We start from the raw sequence: 18408 nt of genomic DNA, 5'->3' as shown, positions 1-18408 counted from the left end.
TACGACGAGACTATAAAAGGGCAATTCAGAACCAAGTGCGGCACCCTTTGGGCTCCTTTTGCTAATCTCGTGTTAGTAAAAGTTTGGTGAGAGACGATTCGCGCTTTTTCAGACTCGTGGTTTTCAGATCGTATTTCTGCTGTTTAGTTTGTGCTTGTGGGTTTGTATCTGGTCTTCAGTGCGTGCAGCGAGTTACCCTTGACTTGTCATTGTGTTCTTGTTCTTTCGTTACTGATTTTCAGGTCGCTCTTCACAGGCCTTGCTGTTCTTCAGTGCGTTCTGTTACCTCGTTCTGAGCAGCCAACCATTTTCTAGCCGTGTTGCCTATACGTACTCATCGTAGAGTTCGTGCTGTGCGGGGGCTTGGTGTTGGGGTCCTTACCTTTACACAAGCCCAGTCCATGAACAGGTTGGGGAGAAGTTCATGGACCAAGAATTGGTTGCTCCAGCGTGACCAGTTCTGTCACATGCCTTTGCTCCGTGAGATCCATGAGAATAATCCTGACGATTTCAGGAATATCCTCCGGATGACGGACCCCGTATTTCATTTGTTGGCTTTACTGACCCCCTATATCAGCAGGCAGAATACCTGCATGAGGCAAGCCATCACTCCGGAGCAGATGGGGAGAAGCCTGCAGGACCTCAAGTTCTCGACAGGCATCTCCCCCCAGGCTCTGGGGATCATTATCCCAGAGACCTGTTCTGCCATCATCCAGGTCCTGCAGAAGGACTATATTAAGGTAAGATTTTTATCCTTTAATATCACATTTTATTGTATTTAATGTCTGATAATATATTGTATTTCTTTTCTCATTCCCTAATTACCATGATTGTAATATGCTGTGAATGTCCCCTTTGTCCTCATGCATGCTGGATTTTTATGTAATTTTTTCTTGTCCTTCTTACATATTTGCCTTCACTAACCTCCCCAGCATGCTCTCCTGGCCCTATATTCACCTCGTGTAGTCACTTAACAATGTATTTTGTCAGCTCCATAGTAGTGCTTTACCCTAAATACCCCCTAAAATGTGTAAAATTGTGATGTGTGCTTTAAATTCAGGCAAAGTGCCAGAGGCTTTTTTGGGGGGGTCACAAAATCTTTTGGAACCCTCCCTCCCCCCAACTGCTAACTCAGCTGATACCAATCCTCTATCTGCTGACTTTGCCAAACCCATGCACACTATACCCACCTCTTTTCTGGTCATATTTATGGATGAATTCCCCAAAGCATGTAGTGCAAGGGCCTGCCTGAATACTTTTAAATGGTACTGTTTTAAGTTTTTGTATCCTATTATAATCTTGATAGGTAATAGCAGAATGTAAAAATGTGCTCAAATGTGTACAGTGTGTATTTATCTCTTTGTATTATGACACTTCTTACCTTTCCAGTGGGCTGCCAATACTGTAAAGTAAGGAGGGGCTGGCCAAAGTAATCCACATTATTTAGGCATTCATCTCTCAATGAAGTGGAGAGGGTTACCTGTCCAAAACATCTCCCCCCCCCCATAAAATTTTAAAAATGGCCTATGAGAGCAGGGAGGAATCTGATAGGTGGACCTTATACCTTTGTCTTTAAATAGTCCCTAACAAAAAAGTTATACTGATATTGGCCAAGAATGTTTGTATCTAATCTGCTTTCCATGTTTATGTGCAAAATGATTAATTTTTTATTCTTGTTTGACTCCACAGTTTCCTTCCAACCCACAGGAATGGCAGACTGTGGCCTCCCACTTTGCCCAGCGGTGGGACTTTCCTAACTGCGGAGGGGCAATTGATGGGAAACACGTCCACATCATCCCACCACCCAACTCGGGGTCATACTATTACAACTACAAGGGGTTCAATAGTATTGTGATGCTGGCGGTGGTGTCGGCTACTTACGAGTTCCTGTATGTGGACGTCGGGAAGAATGGCCGGATGTCAGATGGTGGAGTCATTGCCCATACGGAGTTCTACAGGCGTCTCCAGAATGGCAGCTTGGACTTGCCACCTCCAGAAGACAATGCGGAATGAAGCGTTTGCGCTGGGGGATCATCTTATGCGGCCATTCCCTATGAGGACCCTCACCCCGGACCAGAGGGTTTTTAATTACCAGCTGGCCAGAGCCAGAGGAGTGGTGGAGAACACGTTTGGAATAATGGCCAGCCGGTTCCGCCTATTTCTTACACCCATACACATGGCGGAGTATAAACTCAATCATATCATCCTGGCTTGCTGTGTTCTCCACAACATTTTAGGGAGAAATTCTTGGAACTATGCTGGCTCAGTTGGGCCTGAAGCTGTAATTAATCTAAATGAACCAACCCTGATGGCGCTTGAAGCTGGCCGTCCTGGCTTGCCCCCCCTGAGTGCCCGCGAGGTCTGTCTAAGATACATGGAATACTTTGCGGGTAGGGGGGCCATCAATATGCCAGACAATGTCTGAGACATCTTTTAATAAAAAACAAATTTTAACTACTAAAATATTTGCTGACATTTACTGCTTGTGTTTCTTTTAGCTGACCCTGAGTGAAATTTGGGGAGTCCTGAAAATGGCGTGATTGTGTAACATTAGAAAGCACTGTTGGGTGTTATTTACTAAAGGCAAAGACACTTTGCACTACAAGTGCACTTGAGACTGCACTGAAACGGCACTTGTAGTGCAAAGTGGATTTGCCCTTAGGAAATAACCCCCATTGTCACCGAAAACAACAATTTTACCACACCAAAAGTTTCAGAGCATTGAAAGAAGAAGCCACACATTCTTGATTATCAATCTTTTTAATACAAGCACAATCACATGTGCATTTATAAAAGGTTTTTAAAACAAACCAACATGTTTGTTGTATAGCAATTTATTGGGTCACATTAATAAAAGTAGAAATGTCCATTTAAGGTAAAACAGGTATGTTTAAAACCAACAAGAAATACACAAATCTGGAACTTACAAAGTTCAACCTTGTTAGAAATTGAAGGCAATATCAGACACATAGGTGTGCGCAGCCTATTGCATTAGGGTGTGCACCCCAAATCTCAAACACACATGAACGCCACCTGTTGTTACAGAAAGGAGGCTCTGGGGGTGGGAGACAGTTGATAGGGAGCATATTATGTTATGCCCTAAATACAGGTGTAACATGTTCCTACTGTTGAACCTAGCCTTTAATATAATGAGGGCATTTACACTGGTCACTGGCACCCTCAACCACCCACCTGGTGCTGTCCCTGGATAATACTAATGCACATGGGGTGATTAGGGTGTGCCCAGGCACACCTGGCACACCCTGTGCGCACGCCTATGATCAGACATGAGTATTTATAAACTGTGTTTGATACTGCGTTGAGCAGATGGGGTGAAATCACCCCTGGAAAAGCCAAATTTTGAAGATGCACACAAATTGCCGAATGTCAACATGTGCTAGCTGACATCATGGAGGATCAAGGGACGTGTTTTGGGGTGCAACCCCTTCCTCTCAGCTACTTTATTATCGAGGAAGGGGTTGCACCCCCAAAACGCATACATTGATCTCCCGTGATGGCAGATAGCACATGTTGACACACTGTGTGCATCTTCAAAATTGGGCTTTTCGAGAATATGTCAAAAAATGAGAAATTTTTTTTATGGAAAAAAAGCACAAGTAAGGGATTTGGAGGGGTTTTAAACTCTCCCTAAAACATCAATGATGTTCTTCATTTTGTTTTGAACATCATTGATGTTTTGCTTGATGTTTTCCAAGTCCCTATTACACCCCATGATCTCCCCGATCAGGATCTGGGCACTTTCACTGGTGAAATGACCTTCATCCACAACATCACGATCACCTAAAAATACAGAAACAAAAACACACCATGTATTATAAATATGTAGGCATACATCTCTTACCTGAGCCTGTGGTCACAGACACTCACCTGTTGTGGTGACAATTTTGATTACGTCTCCCTCCTCCTCCTCCTCTTGGCTTTGGGGGATTTCCACTTCCTCATGAGGTGGGGGGTCTGTGGTCTCCTCGGATGAGTGGTGTCCTCCGAGTCTTTTCTCCCCTATGTAAAAAAAAATAGGTATACTTAGCACACAGATATTTTATGGCAGAAATAGGAATATGAAACATTGCTTGGAAGTGGGGTACAATTGTCTGTTTTGGCAGAGTTCCAAGATGAAGAAATATTTTTGCCCATTGTCACGCTTGAATAATTACCTGTTTTGTACAAGCTTCACAGATGGAGACACCCCTATAGTATCCACTGGAGCACCTGTGTGGGCCCCCTAATAAAAAGGGTGTTCTTTTGTCTCACACTAGTGCTCCAGCGTCCAGATGTGTAAACAGCTGCTGAGTGTCCTCTCCTTACACAGAATCTAGTTTGCATTACATTCTAGTTCCAAACCCATCTAGACACCAAAATTTATTTAACAGAAGTATGCTTGAAAAAAATGTATTGAACTGCATCTGGACAAAACATGGTGTTTTCTAGGCCGAACGAACAATGTTTCATACGAACGAATAATGTGCCCATGAACATGAAAGTTGCCATTTTAAACTGTACAACAGTTAAGAAAAGCACATGGAACAGCACGAACGTAATAAAAATAAAGAATAGGAACACAGCACAACTACTTACTTTTTTGAAGCACTCTTCTGATCCTTCTATACTGATCGTGCTCCCTTAATTTGAGGTCCGACCACCGCTTACTCAGTTGATCCTTGGATCGACGTACCCCAAAATTCTTCTGCAGACTCTTCACAACTTTCGCCATGATCTTGGCCTTTCTGACATTGGGGTTGGGGTAAGGTCCATACTTCCCGTCATAGTCGGCCCTCTTCAGGATGTCGACCATCTCCAACATCTCCACAAAGGACATATTTGAGGCCTTAAATTGTCTCCTGTGGGATCGGGAAGTTTCTGGCTCTGAGCTTTCCTCCTCCTCATTGCTGTAATTAGCACGCACCTGCTGTGTCTCCGCCATGTGCTCTTCCCCACTGCGCCGAACGAGAAGGGGCGGGGAATAGACTAGAAAGAACGTTAGGGGCGGGCGGAGTTTCACGCATGCGCAGTGTATATAAAGCGTAACACGCGTGCGTAGTATTACGATCTGTGAGCGGAGGAAGAAGTATCGGAGGCGCCGATTGTGATAACAAAGGTAAGATTTAAACTTGGGCCTATACTGCTTCTAGATTGAGGCCTATATTGTGACAAGATTAGGAGACTTTAGCCTGACATTAGGGTTTGTCTTGTGTTGTGTCTTGCAGAGAAAATGGATATCTTGAAGGATCGTGAGTTTATTAGCATATTCATAGATATGTTCAGGGATCTGCCCTGTCTGTGGCAGGTAAATCACCCCGATTATAAGAACCAAACAAAGAGGAAGGCAGCGCTGGATAATTTGCTGCAATTTGTGAAGCCGGTGATCCCCACGGCAGACATCACCTATTTGAAGGCCCTAATTGGTGGCATGAGGAGCACTTATCTAAGGGAGCGCAAGAAGGTCCAGGATTCCCAGAGATCAGGAGCAGCAGATGACATTTATGTCCCCAGGCTGTGGTACTATGACAGACTGCATTTTCTGCCAGGTCAGACTGAACCCAGGCCAGCACTCTCCACTCTTCCTTCCACGCTTCCTTCCCCCCCAGCTGTGGCTTCAGATGCCCAACCTGGGCCTTCCAGGCAGCAACATGTGGAGGAGTCCAGCTTGAGCCAGGTATAGCATTCTTCTAAATATTTCTGTTGGTCAAATTAATGATGTTAAATCTATGTTAGTTTGGAGTACTAATTTATGATTGTGATTTATGAACCAAAAACTAAAACCATGTTTTTTTTCATACACAGGGAAGTCTCAGCCAGGAGGTGACCGGGCCAAGTAGGCTGCCCGATACCCAGGTCCCTCCCCTCCGCCTTCAAAGAAAAAGTGGCAGGAAGAGGAGTAACCTGGAGGAGGCTGCAATTTGCCTATTTTGGAAGGCTACTGAGGCCCTCAGAACACCCCACAGTGTTAAAGAGGACTTTGCTGACCTAACAGCATGCAAAATGCTGCAAATGGAGGAGGGCCAGTGCCTCTTATGTGAGTTTGTCATTTTAGAAGCTCTACATAAAGGGTTGAGGGGCCAACTCACATGCGAAAGCCACATTTGTGAGCTCACCCATGGTCCTCCTCCTCCTCCAGGTCCTCCTCCGCCTCCTCCTCCAGGTCCTACTCCTCCTCCTCCAACACCAGAGCCACAGCCGGGAAGGAAGCGTGTAAGGAAGACCAGAGAGTGACGGCCCTGGGTTCAGTCTGGTCTAACAAAAGATGCAGGCTCTTGTATGACCACAGCCTGGGAACATAGATATCATCTGCAGCTGTTCAGGATCTCTTGGACTTCTGGACCAGATTGAACTCCCCTAGATATGGACTCCTCAGGCCACAAATTTTTCAGTAAAATAATTGATGTGTGCCCTGTGTGTTTTCCTTATAAAAGGACAGTTTGTTTGTGAGGAGGCAGGTACATTTCAAAAATACAATGTGAAATTAACAAAAGACACCAACACCAAGCAACCTCCTTGAGATTAATAAATAATACAAGATAATAATGGTGTTGTGGTAACTTGACACATAAAACACACCCAAAAATATTCTGTAGTTAAAAAAAAAAAAAAACAAGATCAGGCTTGAAAAAAATACAAACAAAAAAAATAAATCAAAAAATGAAAATTTTTTAGTCAGATGTGACAAATCAAAATATATTAATGAAATCACGATAAATAATAAAGAAATAAGTTTGTGAGAACTCTGTGTGAATGTGAGCAGCAAAACAACTTCATTCTTCTAGCATTATAAAGAAGAAGAGAGTGCGCTGCATTAAACAATTTAAAACATTGCAGCGTGACGAAAGTGCTATATCTATTCCGAACACTAATTTTACCAGACCGAGTAGTTCCATCTCAGAATTTCTTCTGAGCATGCGTGGCACTTTGTGCGTCAGAATTGTCTACACACGGTCGGAATTGACGCGATCGGATTTTGTTGTCGGAAAATTTTATAGCCTGCTCTCAAACTTTGTGTGTCAGAAAATCCGATGGAAAAAGTCCTATGGAGCCCACACACGGTCGGAATTTCCGACAACAAGCTCCGATTGCACATTTTCCGTCGGAAAATCCGACCGTGTGTACAGGGCATTACACACATGGTGAATGGTTGTCAAAATTTAGATCTTGTTATTAACGTGTTTTGCCTAAACTGGCTTTTTCAGGACAGAGGTATTTTTATGCCTATCGCCATTTAATACTGTAATGTATAACCATAATACTTCAAATACTTCAGTCCCTGCTAGCCCAACCAAGATGATGTAAGAAATCCTTTTAAATTTGGATAGTCCATCACATTCTTAGACTTTCATAGACTCTCCCAGGTAAAAATGAGAATTGTGCCCCAAAGGAAAGATGATCTCCGCCTCACTATTCTGTCCCGGGCCCAGGAGCAGCATTGGACATTAAAGCATTTCATAGCAATTGCAGAGTGGTTCCAAATCTTTGTATACAGTACATTATTTTCATCCAAATATATTTGTCAAATGCTATTACCACCTACAACTCAGGGCACCCTGTTCTTATTGGTCTCGTAGCATTTTCATGGTTCATTTGATAAACTCGGTTACATAGTAACATCTACATTATATGCTAGTACAGTCAGCAGTGTATATACCTCAGCATGTAAACTTACAGTTAAGGCTCCACATATAATCCAGTTAATCAGCTAGATCTGTCTATATCATACCTCTTAACCTTCTAAAATGATAAAGAGGTACACCTTTAAAGTGGATGTAAACCCGATTCATGAAATTTGACCTAGGCATATATATATATATATATATATATATATATATATATATATATATATATATATATATGTCGTTTTAATTACTTATCTCTCGCCAAAGCACTAAGTCCCGTGTCTTTCTGCTGTTTCATTCCTCTGTAATCAGCATGATAACTTCTGACAAGTTCTCCGACAACTGAGATAAAACTAGCCTAAAATTTGTGTCGGGGTATGTACAATAAATAGATTATCAGAAAGCTTGTCTTGTCACAGCACAGCTCATTCCTTACTTCATCTGCGGAGGAGGGGGTGTGTGCCTTTCCTTCAATCAGCTGTCACACAGTGTATGCCAAGACTACACTCCTACTGCTGAATGAATAAGTAAAAATTCTAACAACAATGTTAGAATTCTAAAGAATATAGAAAGCTGAAGACAGCAGATATACATGTAAAACTTATGTAGGGGGATTTTTTTCATCCTTGTGTATCATCTGAGGCTATTTACTTCACTGATTATAAGAGAGGGTTTACATCCACTTTTAACATACAATATGTAGGCAAAGGACACATCCCTGCATTGGCCCTGGTTACACGGACCACAAAGATCTAAGATCTCTATGTTTCCTTTTGTATTGTTTTTTTCAAAATATCAAATGCATAATATTAAGGTGAGATAAAAAAGTTTAGTGCAGATTATCACTTTTTGTAACAAGATAGTACATTTTGTATAGAGATGTACACATAAGACCAAGAAGAGGGAAAACAGAGGCTGCACGAGAGACAGAGATACTTGATCTCAAAAGAGGGACATTTGGGAGTTATGCTATATTATATTTTATAACATGCACTATTTTGCCTAATGTTCCTCCCATTAGGCCTCATTCACACCTGAGCGGTTTTCTGCTTAAAGCTTGAAGCTCTAAAATGCTTAACAAGGCAATTTCTATTCATTTTAATAGCCCCTGTTCACATCTGAGTGTTCTGTCACCTGTAGCAAAATGCATGTCGCTCAAAAAAGTACATGAGCTTCTTTTTGGCAGATTGGCGGCAGATTGGGTCCCATAGAATTGAGTGGTAACGCCTGGAAACAAGCAACATGAGTGTTTTACAAGTTTTTTTTTGCGTGTTTTCTGCTCAAACAGTAACTCTCCACCCCTAATCTCCTCCACCTCCCCATCCCCTAGCCTAGCCTAGCGCTTTCTCTTGGCTAAACAAAAACACCTGAAGCTGTAAAACGCTTGCAATATACATTTACATCGCTTATAATACACTTCTAAAAATGCTCAAAAACTCAAATAAAAATGACTGAAAATAAAATTGTTCCATTCAGGGATGAATGAAACATAGGTGTTTCTATGTAAGTTAAAACTGATGCTTAATCAGGAACTGCTGCTGATTAGGGATGAGCCGAACACCCCCCTGTTCGGTTCGCACCAGACCTTGCGAACAGGCAAAAAATTCGCTCGAACACGCAAACACCGTTAAAGTCTATGGGACACGAACATGAATAATCAAAAGTGCTAATTTTAAAGGCTTATATGCAAGTTATTGTCATAAAAAGTGTTTGGGGATCTGGGTCCTGCCCCAGGGGACATGGATCAATGCAAAAAAAAGTTTTAAAAACGTCCGTTTTTTCGGGAGCAGTGATTTTAATAATGCTTAAAGTGAAACAATAAAAGTTTAATATTCCTTTAAATTTCTTACCTGGGGGGTGTCTATAGTATGCCTGTAAACGGGCGCATGTTTCCCGTGTTTAGAACAGTCTGACAGCAAAATGACATTTCAAAGGAAAAAAGTCATTTAAAACTACTCGCGGCTATTAATGAATTGGCGGTCCGACAATTCGGAACCCCGAATCAAAATTAAAAAAAAAAAATGACGTGGGGGGTCCCCCTAAATTCCATACCAGGCCCTTCAGGTCTGGTATGGATATTAAGGGGAACCCCGGCCAAAATTAAAAAAAATTAATGGCGTGGGGTCCCCCTCAAAATCTATACCAGACCCTTCAGGTCTGGTATGGGTTTTAAAGGGAACTCCGTGCCAAAATTTGAAAAAAAATGGCGTGGGGTCCCCCCAAAAATCCATACCAGACCCTTATCCGAGCATGCAACCTGGTGGGCCACAGGAAAAGAGGGGGGGACAAGAGAGAGCGCCCCCCTCCTGAACCGTACCAGGCCACATGCCCTCAACATTGGGAGGGTGTTTTGGAGTAGCCCCCCAAAACACCTTGTCCCCATGTTGATGGGAACAAGGGCCTCATCCCCACAACCCTTGCCCGGTGGTTGTGGGGGTCTGCGGGTGAGGGGCTTATCGGAATCCTGAAGCTCCCTTTAACAAGGGGGCCCCCAGATCCCGGCCCTCCCCCCTGTGTGAAATGGTAAGGGGGTACATAAGTACCCCTACCATTTCACAAAAAAACTGTCAAAAATGTTAAAAATGACAAGAGACAATTTTTGACAATTCCTTTATTTAAATGCTTCTTCTTTCTTCTATCTTCTATCTTCTTTCTTCTGTCTTCTATCCTCTATCTTCTATATTCCTCCCGCTGTGTGATGCTTCTCTTCTTCTGACGGTTCTTAAATAACGGGGGGGCGGAGCGGTTACATAATAGGTGACCCCGCTCCCCTCTGACGTCACGGGGAAAGCCACAGGGAAGTCCCCGTCAAGTCCCAGTGCATCAGAGGGGGGCAGCGTCACCGGGTGGCCCCGCCCCCGTTATTTAAGAACCGTCAGAAGAGGAGAAGCGTCACACAGCAGGAGCCTCCCACCATGCCATCATGGATGCGGAGCGGCCCGAGGAGAAGAAGGGAAGAAGACGCCGCGGAGGAAGATGCCGGACGAGAACACCGGAGGAAGAACCAGAAGAACCAGAAGAAGAAGAAGATGGAGGAAGAAACTGAAGGAAGATAGAAGATAGAAGAAAGAAGAAGCATTTAAATAAAGGAATTGCCAAAAATTGTCTCTTGTCATTTTTAACATTTTTGACAGTTTTTTTGTGAAATGGTAGGGGTACTTTTGTACCCCCTTACCATTTCACACAGGGGGGAGGGCCGGGATCTGGGGGTCCCCTTGTTAAAGGGGGCTTCAAGATTCCGATAAGCCCCCCGCCCGCAGACCCCCACAACCACCGGGCAAGGGTTGTGGGGATGAGGCCCTTGTACCCCAAAGCACCCTCCCAATGTTGAGGGCATGTGGCCTGGTACGGTTCAGGAGGGGGGGCGCTCTCTCGTCCCCCCCTCTTTTCCTGCGGCCTGCCAGGTTGCAGATAAGGGTCTGGTATGGATTTTTGGGGGGACCCCACGCCATTTTTTTAAAATTTTGGCACGGGGTTCCCCTTAAAATCCATACCAGACCTGAAGGGTCTGGTATAGATTTTGAGGGGGACCCCACGCCATTTTTTTAAAAATTTTGGCCGGGGTTCCCCTTAAAATCCATACCAGACCTGAAGGGTCTGGTATAGATTTTGAGGGGGACCCCACGCCATTTTTTTTAAAATTTTGGCCGGGGTTCCCCTTAATATCCATACCAGACCTAAAGGGCCTGGTATGGAATTTAGGGGGACCCCCCACGTCATTTTTTTTTTTACATTTTGGTTTGGGGTTCCCCTGTGGGGAATTCCCATGCTGTTTTTGTTAATGAACTTTTATGTGTATTGTCGGACCGGCAATTCATAAATAGCCGCGAGTAGTTTTTAAATGACTTTTTTTCCTTTGAAATGTCATTTTGCTGTCAGACTGTTCTAAACACGGGAAACATGCGCCCCTTTACAGGCATACTATAGACACCCCCCCAGGTACGAAATTTAAAGGAATATTACACTTTTATTGTTTCACTTTAAGCATTATTAAAATCACTGTTTTTAAATGGCAGTTTTTAAAACTTTTTTTACATTGATCCATGTCCCCTGGGGAAGGACCCAGGTCCCCAAACACTTTTTATGACAATACCATGCATATAAGCCATTAAAATTAGCACTTTTGGTTTCTCCCATAGACTTTTAAAGGTGTTCCGCGGCTTTGGAATTTGCCACGAATACCCCAAATTGTTTGCTGTTCGGCAAACTGGCGAACAGCCCATGTTCGAGTCGAACATGAGTTCGACTCGAACTCGAAGCTCATCCCTACTACTGATAACCAGAAGAACCTCTGACATAATAATTATATATTATATATTAAATATATATATATATATTAAGAGTCAAATTTGGTGCTAGGCCAGCTGTGCACCAGATACTGTAAAGTATATTTCAACATAATGCTACATGCACATTGGTGGTCTAGCTTTCAGTGCCAAGGCCTGGCATTCTCAGATGCCCGGAAGGCATAGGTGCAGCATCCAGCCCCACTGCTAACAGCCTTTCAAAATGTAAGATTGGCTGAGATATGAACCAGATGGATGCCTTACTGAATGGTACTCACATTTAGGGCTGTATGCTTTTAACCACTTCAGCCCCGGACCATTTGGCTGCCTAAAGACCAGAGGACTTTTTCCAATTTGGCACTGCGTCGCTTTAACTGCTAATTGCGCGGTCATGCAATGCTGTACCCAAACGAAATTTGCGTCCTTTTCTTCCCACAAATAGAGCTTTTTTTTATGGTATTTGGTCACCTCTGCCGTTTTTATTTTTTGCGCTATAAACGGAAAAAGACCGAAAATTTTGAAAAAAAAAGATATTTTCTACTGTTTGTTATAAAAAATCCAATAAACTCAATTTTAGTCATACATTTAGGCCAAAATGTATTCGGCCACATGTCTTTGGTAAAAAAATGTCAATAAGCATATATTTATTGGTTTGCGCAAAAGTTATAGCATCTACAAACTAGGGTACATTTTCTGGAATTTACACAGCTTTTAGTTTATGACTGCCTATGTCATTTCTTGAGGTGCTAAAATGGCAGGGCAGTATAAAACCCCCCAAATGACCCCATTTTGGAAAGTAGACACCCCAAGGAAATTGCTGAGAGGCATGTTGAACCCATTGAATATTTTTTTTTTCCCAAGTGATTGAATAATGACAACAAAAAAAAAATTTACAAAAAGTTGTCACTAAATGATATATTGCTCACACGGGCCATGGGCCTATGTGCAATTGCACCCCAAAATACATTCAGCTGCTTCTCCTGAGTACGGGGATACCACATGTGTGGGACTTTTTGGGAGCCTAGAAAAGGCCCCGAAAACCAATCACTGCCTTCAGGATTTCTAAGGGCGTAAATTTTTGATTTCACTCCTCACTACCTATCACAGTTTTGAAGGCCATAAAATGCCCAGATGGCACAAAACCCCCCAAATGACCCCATTTTGGAAAGTAGACACCCCAAGCTATTTGCTGAGAGGCATGTTGAGTCCATGGAATATTTTATTTTTTGACACAAGTTGCGGGAAAGTGACAATTTTTTTTTTTTGCACAAAGTTGTCACTAAAAATAATATATTGCTCACACAGGCCATGGGCATATGTGGAATTACACCACAAAATACATTCTGCTGCTTCTCCTGAGTACGGGGATACCACATGTTTAGGACTTTTTGGGAGCCTAGCCGCGTACAGGGCCCCGAAAACCAAGCACGCCTTCAGGATTTCTAAGGGCATAAATTTTTGATTTCACTCCTCACTACCTATCACAGTTTTGAAGGCCATACAATGCCAAGATGGCACAAACCCTCCCCAAATGACCACATTTTGGAAAGTAGACACCCCAAGCTATTTGCTGAGAGGCATGTTGAGTCCATGGAATATTTTATTTTTTGACACAAGTTGCGGGAAAGTGACAAATTTTTTTTTTTTTTGCACAAAGTTGTCACTAAATGATATATTGCTCACACAGGCCATGGGCATATGTGGAATTACACCCCAAAATACATTCTGCTGCTTCTCCTGAGTACGGGGATACCACATGTTTAGAACTTTTTGGGAGCCTAGCCACGTACAGGGCCCTGAAAACCAAGCACCGCCTTCAGGATTTCTAAGGGCATAAATTTTTGATTTCACTCCTCACCACCTATCAGTTTTGAAGGCCATAAAATGCCCAGATGGCACAAAACCCCCCCCCCCAAATGACCCCATTTTGGAAAGTAGACACCCCAAGCTATTTGCTGAGAGGCATGTTAAGTCCATGGAATATTTTATTTTTTGACACAAGTTGCAGGAAAGTGACAATTTTTTTTTTTTTGCACAAAGTTGTCACTAAATGATATATTGCTCAAACATGCCATGGGCATATGTGGAATTACACCCCAAAATATATTCTGCTGCTTCTCCTGAGTACGGGGATACCACATGTGTGGGACTTTTTGGGAGCCTAGCTTCATACGGGGCCCCGAAATCCAATCACCGCCTTCAGGATTTCTAAGGGCGTAAGTTTTTGATTTCACTCCTCACTACCTATCACAGTTTCGAAGGCCATAAAATGCCAAGATAGCACAAACCCCCCCCAAAATGACCCCATTTTGGAAAGTAGACACCCCAAGCTATTTGCTGAGAGGCATGGTGAGTATTTTGCAGCTCTCATTTGTTTTTGAAAATGAAGAAAGACAAGAAATTTTTTTTTTTTCTTTTTTCAATTTTCAAAAGTTTGTGACAAAAAGTGAAGTCTGCAAAATACTCACTATACATCTCAGCAAATAGCTTGGGGTGTCTATTTTCCAAAATGGGGTCATTTGGGGTGGGGGGGGGGTTGTGGCATCTGGGCATTCCATGGCCTCCGAAACTGTGATAGGCAGTGAAGAGTGAAATAAAAAATTTACGCCCTTAGAAAGCCTGAAGGCGGTGCTTGGTTTTCGGGGTCCCGTACGCGGCTAGGCTCCCAAAAAGTCTCACACATGTGGTATCTCCGTACTCAGGAGAAGCAACAGAATTTATTTTGGGGTGTAATTTCACATATTCCCATGGCATGTTTGAGCAATATATCATTTAGTGACAAATTGTGCATAAAAAAAAATGTGTCTTTTTCCCGCAACTTGTGTCACAATATAAAATATTCCATGGACTCGACATGCCTCTCAGAAAATAGCTTGGGGTGTCTACTTTCCAAAATGGGGTCATTTGGGGGGGTTTTGAACTGTCCTGGCATTTTATGCACAACATTTAGAAGCTTATGTCACACATCACCCACTCTTCTAACTTGAAGACAAAGCCCTTTCTGACACTTTTTGTTTACATGAAAAAATTATTTTTTTTGCAAGAAAATTACTTTGAACCCCCAAACATTATATATTTTTTTAAAGCAAATGCCCTACAGATTAGAATGGTGGGTGTTTAATTTTTTTTTTTTCACACAGTATTTGCGCAGCGATTTTTCTAACGCATTTTTTGGGGAAAAAACACACTTTTTAAAATTTGAATGCACTAAAAACACACTATATTGCCCAAATGTTTGATGAAATAAAAAAGATGATCTTAGGCCGAGTACATGGATACCAAACATGACATGCTTTAAAATTGCACACAAACGTGCAGTGGCGACAAACTAAATACATTTTTAAAAGCCTTTAAAAGCCTTTACAGGTTACCACTTTAGATTTACAGAGGAGGTCTACTGCTAAAATGACTGCCCTCGATCTGACCTTCGCGGTGATACCTTACATGCATGGTGCAATTGCTGTTTAGATTTGACGCCAGACCGACGCTTGCGTTCGCCTTTGCGCGAGAGCAGGGGGGGAAGGGGTGCTTTTTTTTTTTTTTTTTTTTACTTTATTATTTTTTTGATTTTTTATCTTATTTTTAAACCGTTCCTTTCATTTTTATGTTTTTTAATCATTTTTATTGATATCTCAGGGAATGTAAATATCCCCTATGATAGCAATAGGTAGTGACAGGTACTCTTTTTTGAAAAAATTGGGGTCTATTAGACCCTAGATCTCTCCTCTGCCCTCAAAGCATCTGACCACACCAAGATTGGTGTGATAAAATGCTTTCCCAATTTCCCAATGACGCTGTTTACATCCGGCGAAATCTAAGTCGTGAAATGCTCGTAGCTTCCGGTTTCTTAGGCCATAGAGATGTTTGGAGCCATTCTGGTCTCTGATCAGCTCTATGGTCAGCTGGCTGCATTTTCAGGTTCCCTGTTGGGACAGGAGAGCCAGAGAAAAACATAGAAAACGGTGGGGGGCATTCCCTCCCACTGCTTGTAAAAGCAGTCTAGAGGCTAATTAGCTGGCTGAAAAGAATGATACCTAAAAGATGATACCTAAACCTGCAGGCATCATTCTGGCATAACCACTCAAAGTCCAGCAACATACCAGTACGTTGCTGGTCCTTGTTGGGCATAAAAGGCAGGAGCAAATCGCTCCTCCACCCACTGCTGCCCCCACGCTTCGGCATATATGCTGAAGTATGTAACTGTGGTGGTGAAATCACCTCCGACAGCGCTGGAGTCACGGCTTTATATATCGTGGGAGCAAACGCTGTTGCTGTCAAGATAAATAAATCCGCGCTGCAACTGAATGGCGTACCTGCTAAGCAAATGATGGTTAACAATAAAACAAAGTAACATTACAGTATAACAGTAAGACTTACTATACCTGCAAAGCAAATACAAAAAAAATAATAAAAAATAAAACATTTAACGCAACCTGTGCCTTAAATATATATATGCCGAAGCATGGGGGCATCCTCCCACAAAAGGCAGGAGCAAATCGCTCCTCCACCCACTGCTGCCTCCACGTTTCGGCATATATGCTGAAGTATGTAACTGTGGTGGTGAAATCACCTCCGACAGCGCTGGAGTCACGGCTTTATGTATCGTGGGAGCAAACACTGTTGCTGTCAAGATAAATAAATCCGCTCTGCAGCTGAATGGCGTACCTGAAAACAATAAAATGGTTACCAACAAAACACAGTAAACAGTAAAGTATAAAAAAATTGCATATCTGAAAAGCAAACATGATAAAACATAATAACAATAAAACATTGCAGAATAGAATACAGTAAAAAAGAGCAGAACAATAGAGAGAGAATAGAGAGAGAGAGAGAACAATAAAACAACAACTATTTTTGTTTTTTTTATTTTATATTTTTTTGTGTTTTTATTTTTTTTATATTTATTTTTTTTTTTTACACTTTTTTTAGTAACTTTAACTTTTGTAACTGGTACCAGGTTTGGGTCTCTCAAAATGCGATGGCATCTTGGGAGACCCTGTGAAAGTGTGTCCTAGTCTGTGCAGTGCTGTACCCTACGCTAATACTCAACTAGTGAATGGTAGCGTTCAAAACATTCACCAATGCATAGACCAGGATTGTCAGGACAGGAAGGACAATAAGACCGGGTGTCACGCCTAAATCCGCGCTTGCTACAGACACAACATCTTTTTTGGGGGGCTCATTGGGTAGGGGTACTCGGGAGGGCATAAGGAAAATGCCTCTCATGCAGCCGGCTTACTGCATTTGGTTGGGGATGGTGAGGTGGAGCACCGTCTGAAAAAAAAGGGCTCTGACGATCTCTTTCTGGAATTTAAGGAAGGATCCAGTCTGTCCTGAAGCTCTGTATAGCACATGAGCGTTCAGCAAAGCCAATTGAAATAAATAAACAGACACTTTTTTGTACCAGCGTCTGGCCTTACGGGCAACTAGGTACGGTGCCAACAACTGGTCTTTGCTTTCCCATATTTTGGTTATATTCGTGGACACAGAGGGGTTTCTCCACAACACCAGTCGCCGTAGTAATTTGGGCCGTCGTGTCTGCATGAAGGGAGGTGAGAACGAAAACATTCTTCTTATCCCTCCACTTCATAGCGAGCAAGTTATTACACTTCAAGCAGGCTCTCTCCCCCAGCCTAAGACGGGAATCTACAAGCCGCTGGGGAAAGCCCCGGCGATTAGGTCGCACGGTGCCACATGCTCCAATCTGATGATCAAAAAGGTGACTAAAAAGTGGCACGCTCGTGTAATAATTGTCCACGTACAAGTGGTACCCCTTTCCGAATAAGGGTGACACCAAGTCCCACACTATCTTGCCAGCACTTCCTATGTAGTCAGGGCGGTTGGTCGGCTCTACGTGACTATCTTTGCCCTCGTAAAACATAAAACTACATATATAGCCTGTGGCCCTGTCACAGAGCTTATACATCTTGACCCCGTATCTGGCACGCTTGCTGGGAAGGTACTGTTTGAATGACAAGTGGCCAGAAAATTTAACCAGGGACTCATCAACGCAGACAACTTGATGGGGAGTAAACAAGTCTGCAAAACGTTGGTTGAAGTGGTTTACGAGGGGCCGAATTCTGTAGAGCCGATCGTATCCAGGGTCTCCACGAGGACGACAGAGTTCATTGTCATTGAAGTGCATGAACCTCAAAATCTGCTCGTATCGTGCCCTGGCCATGGAAGCAGAGAACACGGGCATATGGTAAATTGGGTCAGTGGACCAATATGACCGCAACTTACTCTTTTTATTTATGCCCATGTTGAGGGAAAGGCCCAGAAAGAGCTTAAATTCGGAGACCGTAATTGGTCTCCAATCTCTGGCAAGGGAGGACTGGGGATTAGCGGCGATGTGTTGACCAGCGTATAAATTGCTTTGGTCCACAATGGATCTATAGAGATCTTCGGTGAAAAACAGCGAATAAAAATCCAGTGGCGTAAAATCAACTGTTTCCACCTGAATTCCGGGTTGGCCAGTGAATGGGGGAAGTACGGGTGCT

This window comes from Aquarana catesbeiana, linkage group LG01 (assembly GCF_042186555.1).
Source record: "Aquarana catesbeiana isolate 2022-GZ linkage group LG01, ASM4218655v1, whole genome shotgun sequence".
In the NCBI taxonomy this organism is placed as follows: domain Eukaryota; kingdom Metazoa; phylum Chordata; class Amphibia; order Anura; family Ranidae; genus Aquarana; species Aquarana catesbeiana.
Note: the sequence above shows the minus strand (reverse complement) of the source record.